Here is a 12,342-nt window from a genome sequence, read left to right as displayed (position 1 = left end):
GGCACTTCCGACTGGGCTTAGGCCGCGCGGCTCGCTTTCCGGAGTTGCAGGTGCGCATGCGGTGGCAGGAGCTGCGCTCATTTCCTCAGTTACTAAGCAACCCGCCAGCTTTTCCCTCTGGTCTTGCTTGCTCACCCTTGTCTCTTCTGAAACACGTTCGTCCTTCCTACGCTTACTCTTCTGCAAACCATATCCCTAGACCCACGAAGCACTCTTCATGTGACTTGGATCCAGATTCCTTGTACAGGATATCCTACTCGGCATGTATCAAGAAGGATTTGTCAAAACCTCATTAAGTATGGTGCCACAAACTAGATCCATATCTGCAGGTGAGGCTTGATTTGCAGAGGATATAGGAACCCACTTTCTTGGCTCTGAAATCTTTTGTTAACAATGCATCGAGTGTTGTCTAGTTTTTAAGATTTTGTGCTGTGCCATCAATTCCCCAATTCCACGTAGGGCTTCTTTACGCTAGATTAGGCGGTAGGGAGAGAGAAAGGAAAAGGGGAGGGTGCGTCTGTTGCCAAGCTTCTTCTACCACGTTCAATATTTGGATAGATGATGTTTTTGTAACCAAATCTAGAACGTAACCTTTGTTCCTGTTAATTTCTGTCTTCTTGCTTTGGGCCTGTGTTTTAAGCCTCATTGAGATTTTTTTTCAACTCTGAATCTGTTGTCTAACATATTAGATAGTTCTCCCAAGTTTGACTCCCAAGTTTGATTTGGAAAATATGTCTCTTTCAGATCAGTAACAAAAATGTTAAAAAGGGCAACAAGCTAAGAATAAAGCACTAAGAGGCCATTCTCTGAAAATAATCCATTAATCCACACATTGATTTAACCCAAGAATCAATTCTTTTACCAAAAAAGAAATCCCACCTTTTTCTAAGGTTGAATCAGACTGGAAGCAAGAATACTATGGCATTGCCACTTGAATCAAAAAACCTTAGATATAAGTATAACTCCCCACTGCCCTCTTAATGGTATTCAGTGTCAATATGCCCAATTATATCATAGAAATAAATGAAATCCCATTAAATTCCTTCCATGATGGTGTTGTAAGGGTTAAATTGTAGTGTAGGGCTAACCTGTAGCCTTGGGAAATAACAGCTTTGTTTTGACACTGTAGGTTAAGAGATAACAGCCTTGTCCTATCAATCAAGGGAACAAAAGTTCAAGAGAAATCAACTGGATCGGTGTTTGATTGGATCTGGGCAAGGGCATGTTGAGAACTTTGAAAAAGTGGGCCAGAGGCAGGGTCAAGGAGGTCAGCTGGTTGCGGCTTAACCGCAGAAGGTCTGAACTGTTTCCACCCCCATCTGGAAACTATTTCTTTGTTCCCAGGTGATGATAAGATGATGTGGTTGGCTATAAAACTCTACCTAGGATGTTCGAGGCCACACTCTGGTCAAGTGTGTCGGTCCCGATCAGTCGGCTTGTCTCTCATTGCAATAAACTTTGTTGTGACTGTCACTGGTGCCCATAGCATTCTATTTCAGGAGTCGTGTGGATGCAACAGTGCTAATTTCAACAAGTCTGCTTTAATTAATTTAGGCTTCTTTAAGAACAGAAACATAGACTTTGTAATCAAGAGTTTAGAAATCATGTAATACTCCAATCCCTTCATTTTTCAGTGAGGAGATTAAGAACTGGCCTTCTAGTAAATGCCTCACATAAGATCATCCCGCAAATTATTTGTAAAGCAGGCTCTCACAACCATATCTCCTGAATGCTCATTGGGTGCTTAGTGATTCATATAATCTAAAGTTAACAATGAAAAAGCATTCAGTGGGGTAATAGAGAGTCAAGAGTTCAAGCAATGTTCAATGAAAACAAATTAGGGTTGAAATTTTTTTATCTTGTTATTCCAAGTTTGATTAGACCTAATAGCTACAATGTGGTAGTAAGAGAATATTGATGAATAGACAGTTCAATGGATTTAAATGTGAAATTTGAAACAGTTTGTTTAACTGTTTCTACATGACCTTATCCCATACTTTGAGGTTTAACACCAATTCCTATGGCACGTGGGCTGAAGAATAACCTACTGCAAAGTGAATTTAAGGCATAAACTCTGGCTTTTGGAACATATGTACATCCAGCCATCACAGACCAACAGATAGGCACATAACTGAGAAAAGTGTTAGGATGGTCTTTAGAGCCACTTATTTTTAACAAAAGTAGATTAGTTGAAACAAAAGCAGACATTTTTATTTGAATTTTTCTCACAAAATCTTCTAGTTTTGAAATAAGTAAAAGACAAGGACTTCTAAAATGATCAGCATTAAAGTTTGAATTGGTATTGGTATCTGACAATACCAACTGGTATTGAATTGGTACCAATTGAATTGGTATCTGACAATATTTTATATTAACTAAAATACCATAAAAAAATATTATAGTGCCTGACAAATTATGAGGGAAATTAAAATGGGAAATTTAGGAATGGTCTTGAGATACAAAGGCCTTAGTTTCATGGTCAAATTAATAAGTCAAAATTTTTCCTTTAAGTGCTAAGAAAAATAATGTTTTCAAATATAAACTTTAAAAAGGAGATGTATGGTATTTCATAGGCAACATTGTTAAATGCTTCAAAAGTCAATTTAGGACACATATTTTCCTGAAAATAGTATTCTTTTTGGGCAAAGCAAGTCCCATAAACTCTCAAGATATATAATTTAACTCAAGGAAAAATTAATGACCAAATAAACAGCTTCAAAGAGAATCTAAATGGAAATTAAAGGTCTCAAAGAGGAGCTGAAAGACTTGACTATGAAATAAAGAATGTTAAAATAATATCTGTGATAGCAACAATACAAATCACTTATAAAATATTGTGTTATTCACCTGAGTTATGAGAAAATGTGTAATATCTATCCTCAACAGACTTACACTATCTCCAGTTGAAGCCACAAATAAGTGAAAGGTAAATGTTGAGGACACACTATCAAGAGGGATTGACCCTACTCTAACCTTCAGATACCAAGGACCAGGAATTACATCCTCAATCTTCTGACCAACTTCATTTCAGTTCACTCAGCTCCCCTCATCCTGTCTGGCTTTAAGCATCTCTACCTCTAGCTTCAGTTTCCAAGGCGCAGGGGTTATGCCAGTCTTCTGTGACTCCTCTTCCCTACCCCACCCAAACTTATCTCACCTCTCCAGGTCTGCGTGTACCTTTCTTGAACTTCCTTTGTGTGAGAATACTTGGCACGCCTAGAGGCAGTGAAATTCCTTTATCTAATCTCCACTCTTTACCCTAGAGGACCTCAAGGGCTGGAAAGGAACACCAATTTGAAGATTTGTGATGGAAACACAAGATAACAAAGGCCTAAATAAAGGATCACCATAAAAATGAAAAAAGAAATGAATGAAAGAAATTACAAAGGAAAGATTAACAAAATGGAATGACTTGGCTGTCTAAGAGAGAGGAAAGGAGCCAAATAAAGGGAATGGGGGGGGGGGGGGGGCGGTGCCTGGGTGGCTCAGTCGGTTAAGCGCCGGGACTCTAGATTTCAGCTCAGGTCATGACTCTAGATTTCAGTTCAGGTCATGTTCTCACAGTTTCCATGAGTTCAAGCCCTGCATGGGGCTCTGTGCTGACAGCACAGAACCTGCTTCCGATTCTCTGTTTCCCTCTGTCTCTGCCCCTCCTCTGCTAGCACTCTCTCTGAAAATAAATAAATAAATTTAAGAAAATAAAGGGAATTAGGAAAATCAGTAGATGTTTTGTTTAGGCAGGTTAATTTGGGGATCAAAAGCTTAAGGTTAAAGTTAAGTTGGAGGTATCAAAAGAAATCAAGTGGAAATGTACATTGGCAGCTTAAGATGACCAAATACATACACACACACACACACACACACACACACACGGCCAGAAGGTAAAAAACCACTGCCAGTGAAAAGATTGGCATGAAAAATACATATGTACATCCAGTTAATATGATATTCTAAGTATTTCTGTAACATTACAAAGTTACTAAAACTACTTTAGTATTTATGAAAATAGGTGTCTGGGAGATAAATTGATTTTGGCCTTAATATGCTTGAATTAGTAAAAAGCATTCCCCATAATAATCTCCCAGAGAGAAGGCCCTCAAACCACTTTATCCTATTTACAATCTCTAAGAGAAAAGAATTTTTTCTTCTTGAGACAAGTTTTTAAGAGCAGAGCTTTTTGTTCAGCACCCTTACCCCTCATCCTCTGCCTATTAGTTAAAACTTTATTGCTACACATGGGGGAGATTTTTGTGGTCGAAACTGTCAGAAGCCCTGTGAATTTTTGTATATAGGAATGGTAGTTTAAAACAGTCACATCCTCTCAAACTATCACATGTTCATTGGGAACTTTATGCTTTTATTCCAGCCTCAGCCTCCCCCACCCCTTTATTTTCTCATCTAATGCAGCTGCCCATAAAGGCCTTTCTTTTTAAAGTCCTTCTTAAGGCAATAAGAATTTACAATGTATCAGGGAAAGAGTAGTGCCCAAAAGATGTTCTTTCTCTGTTTTAATAACAAGGGTTGAAAAGGCCATTGAAAGTTAAATCATGTTCTAGGGAAATGTGGTCACATTTTGTGAAAGGAATAAGTGTCACATTGTGAATAAGTCTTGATAGAAGATATATAGTACTCTCAAATTCCTCTATTTGTAGGGCTTTCTAAGCTACATCTTCTATGATTGAATAAGGTACCCTGTCTGTAGTTATTCAGGTTATAGGTACACAGCTTCACTCAGCTATATGTGCCCCAAATTAATACATAAAACCATTTTAGAGTTATCCCTGATTTGGATTTCCCCTGCAATTTTTGTGATCTATAGTGTGCTTCTTTCTTTTAATTTTGAGTCCATAGTGGGAACCAGTACTCTCATTTCCCTTGGTTACTCAGGAACAAAGTCTATCCCACAATCCCATTTAAGTACTGTTCTACCCATGCTCCAGACCCAACTCAACTTCTTTCCTGTTTTGTTCATCTAATTCCTTCAAAAAAGATACGCCTTTCACCCTGCATTTTGAACATAGACTTCTAGGTGACAAGCGTAAACTTGTAATTTATGAACTCAAAGTTTCCCTCCTACCCAATCTCATTTCTTAATAGTTCTACCTATAATTCTACTCCCTACCACCACAACAGGACCAACCCCACAGGGCGTTATAACTGCCATAGTTTCAGGATATATGTTAACAATACATATACTCTTTTTTGATATACTCAGGCCCAGTCATACCAGAACTATTATACCTTTTCTGCATGTAAATTGAGAGGAAACATAGAACTGGGTATCTTTACTGTGATTAGTAGGAAGTTTTGCATGGGATCACTAAATACCTTAAGCACCTAAAATATTATCTTGGGATTTCCATTTTACTTTCAAATGGGTAATGGCAGAGGATGGGTATTCTCAGGAAGAGAGTTTCAGAGGCAGGTAAAAATAAGTTTTACACTTACCAAAGTTAAGTTGTGCACTTCACCTATACTCACCTTAAAAATACACTGAGGACTTTGAGATGCTACTAAAGAATCTGTCCCCAAATGAGACTTTTTGAAAAATAGAATTATTGTGTTATGTCATACAATAAACTGCACAGATCTAACATGTACACTTTGAGAGATTTTGGTATATATATATATATATATATATATATATATATATATATATATACACCTGTGAATTCTCACCACAATCAAGACAGTGAACATATTCACTACTCCAAAAAGTTCCTTATCCCCTCTGTAATCACCTACTCTTCACTATATCCACATCCTTGTCCCAAGGTAGACACTGATCTGCTTTCTGTCACTACAGTTTGTATTATTTTAGAATTTTTATTTAAAAAATATATATTTATTTTGAGATAAAAAGAGAGTACAAGTAGGGGTGTGGCAGAGAGAGAGGGAGGGAGAATCCCTAGCAGGTTCTGCACTGTCCGTGCATAGCCTAACACAGGGCTCAATCTCAGGATCTCTGAGATCATGATCTGAGCTGAAATCAAGAGTTGGACACTCATCCAACTGAGCCATCCAGACAACCCTAGAATTATATATAAATGAAATCTTAGAGTGTGTATTCTTTTGCATCTGACTTCCTTTACTCAACCAAAGTATTCTGAGATTCCTCTGTGTTGTCATATATGTTAGTAAGTTTATTCCTTAATGTTGCCGGGTAGTGTTCCATTGTATGGACATAACACAGTTATCTGTTCACCTGTTGGTGGACATTGGGGAGATGTTTCTAATTTGGAGCTATTATAAGAAAGTTACTATGAGCATTCTGGTACATATATCTGTGTGGACATATGCTTTGTTCTCTTGGGTAAATAACTAAGAGTAGAATGGCTGAATCATATGGTAAATGTATGTTTAACTTTGTAAGCAACTGTCAAACTGGTTTCCAAAGTAGTTGTACAATTTTACATTACCCCTGGCAGTGTAGGAGAGTTCTAATTCCTCTGCATCCATGCCAAAATTTCGTATGGTCAGGCTTTTCCATTCTAATAGGTATAAAGAAATATCTTAATGTGGTTTTAATTTACACGTATTGCTCTAATGCCTAAGGATGTTGGACAGCTTTTCATGTATAAAGGTATCATGAAATAGGTATAAAGAAATATCTAATGTGGTTTTATATCTAATAGGTATAAAGAAATATCTTAATGTGGTTTTAATTTACATGTATTGCTCTAATGCCTAAGGATGTTGGACATCTTTTCATGTGCCTTTTGTAGATCTACTGTGAAGTGTCTGTTCAAGTCTCTTGCCCAATTTTTAAAAATTTGTTTTCTTAATATTGACTTTTGAGAGTTCTCTACATATTTTGGATAAGTCTTTTGCCAGATATGTGTTTTTGCCAAATTTTCTCCTGGTCTATAGTTTGGCTTTTTATTCTTTTAAGTGTGTCTTTTCAGGAGCAGAAATTTTAAATTCCTATTTAGTCCATTGTATCTATTTGTCCTTTTATGGATCTTGTTGGGTATCCTATCTAAGGAATATTTGCATGGGAATCATGAGCTAATTTTTGTTTATGAGCAGAGGGATGGATTGAATTTAATTTTTTAACAAATGGATATTCAATTGTCCCAGCACCATTTGTTGAAAAAAAACTTCACTGAATTGCCTTTGCACTATTGTCACAAACCAGTTATCCACATATGTGTGAATCTATTTCAGTACTCTTCTGTTGCATTGATAATGTCTATTTTTACTCCTATATCACACATTGTGATTACTGTAGCTTTATCATAAATCTTGAAATCAGGTAGTTTTAGCCCTCCAACTTTGTTCTACTGTTCTAAATTTTTTTTTTTTTTTTTTTTTTACTATTCTAGGTCTTTGCATTTCCATATGAATTTTTTTTTTAATTTTCTTTTCAACGTTTTTATTTATTTTTGGGACAGAGAGAGACAGAGCATGAACGGGGGAGGGGCAGAGAGAGAGGGAGACACAGAATTGGAAACAGGCTCCAGGCTCCGAGCCATCAGCCCAGAGCCCGACGCGGGGCTCGAACTCCTGGACCGCGAGATCGTGACCTGGCTGAAGTCCGACGCTTAACCGACTGCGCCACCCAGGCGCCCCTCCATATGAATTTTAAAGTCAACATGTCAGTTCCAACAAAAATACTAAGATTTTAATTAGGCTTGCATTGAATTCATTAATTTAGGGATAATATACCTCTTACCATTAGTGAGTCTTCAGACTCATGAACATTTTTTTAATGTTTATTTATTTTGAGAGAGAGAGAGAGCACACACATGAGCTGGGGGAAGGGGCAGAGAGAGGGGGAAAGAGAGAATCCCAAGCAGGCTCTGCACTGTTATCATGGAGCCCAATGTAGGGCTCATCCTCAGGAACCGTGAGATCATGACCCAAGCCAAAATCAAGAGTCAGAGGCTTAACTGACTGAGTCACCCAGGTGCCCCCAAAGTAAATCTGTTTAGATCTTCTTTTATATTTCTCAGCAATGATTTGTAGTTTTAGCATATAGACCTTTTATATCTTTTCTCAGAATTATCCCTAAGTATTTCATATATAATGGTTTTGTTAATAGTACTATTTTATTTCAATTTCTGATTGTTCATTGCTAGTAAATAAAAATAAAATCAAATTTTGTATATTGATCTTGTATCCTGAAATCTTCCTAAACTTACTTACTAGTTCTAATAGATTTTTTTGTACATGCCTTTGGATTTTCTACATAGTTAATCATGCCATCTGTGAATAGACATGTTTACTTTTCCATTCCAATCCAGATATATTTTATTTATTTTTCTTGCTTAATTTAAATGGCCACAATCCCCAGTCTAAAGTTAAGTAAAAGTGTGAAAGTAGACCTCCTTGTCTTCTTTCTGATCTTAGAGGGAAAGAATTCAGTATTTTACCATAAAGTATGATGTTAGCTGTAGGTATTTTACGGTTGCTCTTTATCAGATTCTATTCTTAGTTTGCTGATTTTTTTTTTTTAATCAGGAATGCATGTTGGATTTTGCCAAATGTTTTTTTCTGTGTCTATTGAGATGATTTTTTTTGTTTGTTTGTTATTATGATGAGTTATATTGGTTGATTATCTAATGTTAACCCAACCCTGCATTCCTGGGGTGCAATCTACTTGGTCATAATGTATTATCCTTTTTATGTATTGTTGCATTCAATTAGCTAATAATTTTGTTTAGAATATTTATGTGTATGTTCATAAAGGATATCAGTCTGTAGTCTTCTTTTGTTGTAATATCTTTGTCTAGTTTTGGTATTACTGCAATGCTGGCATCATAGAATGAGTTGGGGAATATTCTTTCCTTTGATGTTCTGGAAAAGTTTGGTAAAATTTTCATTATTGCCTTTTAAAATGTTTGGTTCAGGGGCACCTGGGTGGCTCAGTCAGTTAAGTGTCTGACTTTAGCTCAGGTCATGATCTTATAGTTCGTGAGTTCAAGCCCCACATTGGGCTCTGTGCTGACAGCTCAGAGCCTGGAGCCTGCTTCAGATTTTGTGTCTCCCTCTCTCTCTCGGCCCCTAACCCACTTTTATTCTGTCTCTGTCTCTCTCAAAAATAAAATAAACATTAAAAAAATTAAAAAAATTTTTTTTAATATTTGGTTCAATTCACCTGTGAATTATTATCCTGTATGTTTCTTCATGGGAATATTTTTAACTACAAATTCCATCTCTTCAATAGGTAGAGGTCTCTTCAGGTTATCTGTTTCTTCTTGAGTGAGTTTTGGCAGTTTGTGAATTCCAAGGAATCCATTTCATCTTAGTTGCCAGGTTCACAGACATGATGGTGTTCATAATATTTTGTTATTATCCATTTAATATCTGTAAAATAGTGATGTCACTTCTCTCATTTCAGATTTGAGTAATTTATGCCTTTTCTCTCAGTCTGGCTGAAAGTTTATCAATTTTATTAATATACTCTCAAAAAATTGGCTTTTGATTACATTGACTTTATTACTTTCATACTTTCTATTTCATTGGTTTCTGCTTTGATCTTTATTTCCTTTCTTATGCCTAATTTGGATTTAATTTCTTCTTTTATTCTTAGTTCCTTAAGATGAAAGATGAGGTCATCCAGTTGAGACCTTTCTTATTTTTTAAGATAGGCATTCAGTGCTATAAATTTCCTCCTAAGTACTGCTTTAGCATTAGCTCATTGTTTTTGATATGCTGTTGTTTTATTTTCATTCAGTTCAAAATATTTTCTAGTTTTCATTTTGATTTCTTCTTTGACCCATGGGTTGTTTAGAAGTATGGCATTTAGTTTTCAAATATGTGAGAATTTTCCAGATATTTTTTCTATTATTGGTTTCTAATTTAATTATATAATGGTCAGAGAACATATTTTATATTACTTGAATCCTGTTAAATTTAAATTTAAATCCTGTTAAACTTATTGAGATTAGTTTTATGGTTTTAGATATGGTCTATGTTGGTAAATGTTCCATGTGCACTTGAAAAGAATGTGTATTCTACTCTTGATGGGCAGTGTGTTCTATAAATGTTGGCTAGGTCAAATCGGTTGATAGTGTTTGTCAAATCAACTATATTTTTGTTGATTTTATGTTTACTTGTTTTATCAAGTATTGAGAGTGGGGCACTGACCCTTCTAACTATGATTGTGGATTTTTGCCTGTTGTTCCTTGGAGCTCTGTCAATTTTTGTATTTTGAAGCTCCATTATTAGGGGTATACATATTTAAGATTTTTATGTTTTCATAATTAACAACCCATTTATTTTCCAAAATAACCTTCTTAACCTCTGGAAATATCCTTTTTCTGAAATCTGTTTTTTCTTATGCTAAAATAGTTAAGTCAACTTTCTTTTATCTAACATTAGCATGGCATATCTTTTTCTGTCCTTTTATTTTTAACCTAATTGTGGTTTTATATTTAAGTTGTGTTTTTGGTAGGCAACATGTAGTTACTATTTGCCAAATTAAACTTTTTATTTTGAGACAATTGTAGATTCACATGTAGTTAGTTGTAAGAGGTAATGTAGAGAAAGGGAGCCTGGGTGGCTCAGTCAGTTAAGCATCTGACTCTTTGTTTCAGCTCAGGTCGTGATCTCACAATTTTGTGGGTTTGAGCCCCGTGTCGGGCTCTGCACTGGCAGCAGCACAGATCCTGCTTGGGATTCTCTCTCTCTTCCCCCCTCTCTCTGCCCCTCCTCCCCTCATGCTGTCTTTGTCTCTTTCAAATAAATAAAGTTTGAAAAAAAGAAGTAATATAGAGGAGCCTCATGTGCCCTTTACCCAGTTTTCCCCAATGATAACATCTTGTGAAACTATAGTAAAAGATCAATCAGAATTTAATATTTATACAGTCAAGATACAGAACATTTTCTTCACCTCAGAGACCCTTCATGTTGTCCTTTTATACCACCCCCACTTCTCTGCTATTCAACCCCCTCCTTAACCCTTGGCAGTTACTAATCTATTGTTCATTTCTATAATTTTGTAAGTTCAAGAATGTTCTATAAATGGAATCATACAGTGTGTAACTTTTTTTTTTTTTTTTTTACTCCACGTACTGTGTATATCAAGAGTATGTTTCTTTTTGTTGTCGAGTAGTATTCTCTGGTATGAATGTAACACAGTTTAACATTCACTTATTGAAGGACATCTAGATTATTGCTATTTTTTGGTTATTAAAAAGTAAGTTGCTATAAACATTTGTGTATAGATACTTGTGTGAACTTAAGTTTTCACTTTTCTGGAATAAATGCCAGGAGCACAATTACTGCTGTATGCTAAGTACATGTTTAGTTTTAAAAGAAACTGCCAAACCATTTTCCAGAGTGGCTGTACCATTTTATCTCCTCACTAGCAATGTATGAGTGTTCTAGTTTCTCTGCAACCTCACCAACTTTGGCATTGTCACCTAAAACAATATATTTTATATATTTTGGTATATTATAGTCTAGATACTAGTCCTTTATCAGATATATGGCCTGCAACTATTTTCTCCTAGTCTGTAGCTTGTCTTTTCAACCTCTTCAAAGGGTCTTTCACAGGGCAAAAGTTTTTAATGTTAATCAAGTTCAGTTTATTAGTTTTCTTTTGATGAATCATGTAGTTGGTGTCAAGTCTAAGAACTCTTTGTCTAGTTCTAGATCCTGAAGTGTTCTTGTATGTTTTTTTCTAAAGTTTTACAGCTTTATGTTTTATACTTAAGTCTGTGTTCTATACAAGTCTTTATACTTGTATGTTTTGAGACTTAGAGTTTGTTGTTGTTTTGCCTGTGGATATCCAGTTACTCCAGTACAGTCTGTTGAAAAGGCTGTTCTTCCTCCATTGAACTGTGTTTGCACCTTTGTCAAAGATCAGTTGGCTATATTTATGTGAGTCTATTTCTGGGTTCTCTGTTTTGTTCCAGTGATCCATGTGTCTATCTTTCTACCAACACTACAGTCTTGATTACTATAACTACATAATAAATCTCGAAATAGGATAGATTGTTTTCTCCCACTTTATTTTTCTTTTTCAAAATTTATTTTTAGCTATTTTAGTTTCTTTGCCTTTTTATATAAATTCTAGAATAATCTGTCAATGTCTACAAATAATTTTGACCGGAATTGTGTTAAATCCGTATATGAATTTGACGGGGCGCCTGGGTGGCTCGGTCGGTTAGGTGTCCGACTTCGGCTCAGGTCATGATCTCACGGTTCGTGGGTTCGAGCCCCACGTCGGGCTCTATGCTGACAGCTCAAAGCCTGGAGCCTATTTCAGATTCTGTGTCTCCCTCTTTCTCTGCCCCTCCCCTGCTCATGCTCTTCTCTCTCTGTCTCAAAAATAAATAAACATTAAAAAAATTTTTTTTTAAATCTATATATGAATTTGAGAAGGCTTAATGG

General features: G+C 35.9%; 1 long non-coding RNA gene across 1 annotated transcript; it reads left to right on the top strand.

Annotated features, from left to right (window-relative positions):
* Positions 1–18: 18 nt before the first annotated feature.
* Positions 19–1,473, top strand: LOC147581074 (uncharacterized). The gene is made up of 2 exons (XR_015250833.1): positions 19–329; positions 1,130–1,473. It is a non-coding gene; the product is annotated as an uncharacterized LOC147581074 (long non-coding RNA).
* Positions 1,474–12,342: the final 10,869 nt, after the last annotated feature.

The sequence above is a fragment of the Puma concolor genome, chromosome B2, assembly GCF_028749965.1.
Source record: "Puma concolor isolate L17-30 chromosome B2, mPumCon1.1.hap2, whole genome shotgun sequence".
In the NCBI taxonomy this organism is placed as follows: Eukaryota; Metazoa; Chordata; class Mammalia; order Carnivora; family Felidae; genus Puma; species Puma concolor.
Note: the sequence above shows the minus strand (reverse complement) of the source record. Positions and strands in the feature narration are given on the sequence as shown.